This window comes from Dipodomys merriami, unplaced genomic scaffold (genome assembly GCF_024711535.1).
Source record: "Dipodomys merriami isolate MVZ:Mamm:240054 unplaced genomic scaffold, mDipMer1.0.p SCAF_52, whole genome shotgun sequence".
Taxonomy (NCBI): domain Eukaryota; kingdom Metazoa; phylum Chordata; class Mammalia; order Rodentia; family Heteromyidae; genus Dipodomys; species Dipodomys merriami.
The window spans coordinates 8,068,798-8,072,720 of NW_027206091.1; positions in this window are offsets into that span (position 1 = coordinate 8,068,798).

Consider the following 3,923-nt stretch of genomic DNA (forward strand, 5'->3'; position numbering starts at 1 on the left):
TGTTCTTCAGTGGGAAACAAGAGAACAATTCTCTTCTCCTTCTGTTCTTCCTCCTCCTCCTTCTCCTCTTCTTGTTTTCTTTTTTTCTTTTTTCTTTTTGTTGGTTGTGGGGCTTGAACTCTGCCCTGGGCACTGTCCCTCAGCTCTTCAGCTCAAGGCTAGCACTCTACCTGTTGAGCTACAGCGCCACTTCCGGTTTTCTTGTGGTTTATTGGAGATACGAGTTTCACAGACTTTCTTGCCCGGGCTGGCTTTGAACCACGATCCTCAGATCTCACCCTCCTGAGTAGCTAGGATTGCAGGCGTGTGCCACGGGCCCCAGCCTCTTCTTGCTTGTGACAGTCCCTTGGCCCTGAGTTCAAGCCCTAGTACCACCATATATACAAAAAGGGTCTTGTCACGTCAAAGGATCTTGTCTCGTTCTGTGGTTCCAGAGGGAACTCACATGGCTCATAGCTGGATTTTGCATTTTTCAACTTTAGAATTTCAGAGATTTCAATTTGGTGGATATTTCCCTGGTGGTTCTTTTCAGTTAGTTAATTAAATATGTACATATAAGCCGGGCGCTAGTGGCTCACGTCTATAATCTTACTACTCAAGAGACTGACATCTGAGGATCATGGTTCAAAGCCAGCCTCGGTAGGAAAAGTCTGTGAAGATCTTCTTTAGCATTAAAAACCACTTAAAAACCAGCAGCAGAGCTGTGACTTAAAGTGGTAGAGTGCTAGCCTTGAACATAATCGCTCAGGGACAGCACCCAGGCCCTCAGTCCCACATCTGACAAAAAACAACAACCATATATATGAAAATAAACAAAATTCACCAGAATCAACTCCAAATGGATCAAAGACCTCGGAGTCAAAGCAGACACTCTGAAATCATTACCGGATGGAATAGGAGAAACCCTAGGTCTCCTTGGCACAGGCCGAAATTTTCTTAATAGAGACCCAGAAACACAACAAATCATAGAAAGTTTGGACAAATGGGATTTCACGAAATTGCAGAGCTTCTGCATGGCAAAGGACATAGCTAGCAAGATCAATAGAAAGCCCACAGATTGGGAGAAGATCTTCACTAGCCATACAACAGACAAGGGTCTCATATCTAAAATATACTTGGAACTCAAAAAATTAAATCCCCCAACAACAAATTCTGGAAAGAAACAACTTCCCAATAAATAAGTGGGCTAAAGACTTAAAGAGAAACTTCTCTGAAGAGGAAAGAAGGATGGCCAATAGATACATAAAAGAAATGCAAATCAAAACAACATTGAGATACCACCTCACTCCAGTTAGAATGGCTAAAATCAAAAACTCTAATAACAAAAGATGCTGGAGGGAATGTGGACAGAAGGAAAACTTACTGCATTGTTGGTGGGAGTGTAAACTTGTTCAACCACTTTGGAAAGCAGTATGGAGGTTCCTCAAAAGACTCCACATAGAGCTCCCCTATGACCCAGCAGTCCCACTTTTGGGCATTTACTCAAATGTTTACAAATAAGACCACAGTAAAGCTACCAGCACAACTATGTTTATTGCAGCATTATTTACTATAGCTAAGATATGTAACCAACCCAGATGCTCCCCAGTAGATGAATGGATCAAGAAAATGTGGTATATATACACAATGGATTTCTATGCCTCCATCAGAAAGAATGACATTGCTCCATTTGTTAGGAAATGGAAAGGCGTGGAAGAAATTATATTAAGGGGCTGGGAAGGTGGCTCAGTGGTAGAGTGCTTGCCTTGTATGCATGAAGCCCTGGGTTCAATTCCTCAGAACCACATAAGCAAAAAGAAAAAAAGCCGGAAGTGGTTCTGTGGTTCAAGTGGTAGAGTGCTAGCCTTGAGCTGAAGAGCTGAGGGACAGCACCCAGGCCCAGAGTTCAGGCCCCATGACCAGACCCCCCCCAAAAAATTATATTAAGTGAAGTAAGCCAGGCCCAAAGAAACATAGGTCCCATGGTTTCCCTTATTTGCAATATCTAGTATATGTCTGAGTCAAGCAGAAAAGGTCAGATAAGGTGATGTTAGGGAAATTAACCCTAAGATATGTATTCAAATTTTTTTTCTTTCATGTGATTGTTTCTAACACATTTACAAAGTTATTTCTTTGTTGCTTTGTATGTCCCTCCCCCACAGTATAACCCCTGCTTTCACTGTATTTGATGTCGGTATAATTTGTGGAGGGGAAGGGGAAAAATAAATCGTTTAAATAGGGATACAGGTGGACCCATTGTAACAATGAGATGTACAAGTCATTATGTCAAAAACGAACTTTACAACTTTGGTGCAAGGGTGGGGGGGTTGGGGGAGGGGGGCTGGGGAGAATTGGTGGGGGAGGATAGGAAGGGATGGGAAGGGGAAACAAAGAAGGAGGCTACATTGCTTGATAAGAAATGTACTCATTATCTTGCCCATATAATTGTAACCCTTCTGTACAGTATTTTCACAATTAAAAAAAAATAAACAAAATTTATAATATTGGGGCTGGGAAGGTGGCTCAGTGGTAGAGCACTTGCCTTGCATGCCTGAGACCCTGGGTTCCATTTCTCAGCACCACATAAGCAAAAAAGAAAAAAGTCGGAAGTGGCGCTGTGGCTCAAGTGGTAGAGTGCTAGCCTTGAGCTGAAGAGCTGAGGGACAGTGCCCAGGCCCAGAGTTCAGGCCCCACAACTGGACCTCCCAAAAAGATTTTATAATATTAACTTTTGATACATGTTCAGTTTGCCAAGGTTGTGGGTTTTTGTTTGTTTTGGCTCTTTTTTTGGGGGGGGGGTTGGTTGTGGGGCTTCAACTCTGGGCTTGGGCGCTGTCCCTCAGCTCTTCAACACAAAGTGAGTGCTCTACCACTTGAACCACAGCTCCAATTCTAGTTTTGTGGAGGTTAATTGGAGATAAGAGGCTCATGGATTTTCCTGCGAGGCCTGGCTTTGAACTGTAATCCTCAGATCTCAGCCTCCTGAGTAGATAGGATCACAGGCATGAGCCACCAGTGCCCAGCTTTTTTTTTTTTTTTTGTCAGGTTCTTGCTATGTAGCCCATGCTGGCCTAGAACTCAAGATCCTCCTGCCGCAATCTACAAGTGTTTGGATTACAGATATGCGCCACCGCGCCTGGTTGTAATTGAATACTTGTAAGCACTTTAACTCCGTGCAGAAACCAATCTCCAGAATTCTTCATCTTACAAAACCAAATTTCTGTATCCATTACGCACTAGGTCACAACACCCCCCCCTGCGCTCACCCCTTACAACCCCCTCTTCTACTTTCCATCTCTGGATCTGAGCTCACCCAGGACCCCAAGTCTGTGGACTCATATGGTGTGAATCATAATGTGCCAGTGGTTTATTTCACTCTGCATCATGTCTTCAGGGCTCTTCTATGAATTAGCGTGTCAGAATTTCCTTCCTTTTGACGGCTGAATAATACCTCACCTATAAGGCCGCCTAGTAACATCGCACCTATAAACCACACTTGGCCTCATGCATTTTCTTGCTGGAAAATGTGAATATTTTAAAGCCATTAATACTGTGGTGGACTGTTGCCGAAGCTAGAGGAAACTGATGCAGGCAGGAAATGGTAATATTTGGTATAGGGTTGATCAGATAACATCATGGCCACCTGGGGGAGAAACTGACTTAACTATGATCTAGGGTGGGGCTGAAGGAAGTCCACAGGGGGACAGACTCCAGACCTAATTCGTCAGGTGCCATAAACATTCTGAAGCGTGAGGGCCCTGGAAACAGGGCCTCAGCAGAGTCGTAACAGCTATGGACACAGAGTGTCTGGAATCATCTATCTCCCACCAGTCCCTGACCCAGACTTGAGTTTCTTGAAGCTTCCCTGAAGAGGAAACACTTGGTTTTTTCCCTCTTCAGACACCTGTCTGCTGACACTGTCCACTGGCAAAGCCAACTGGAAG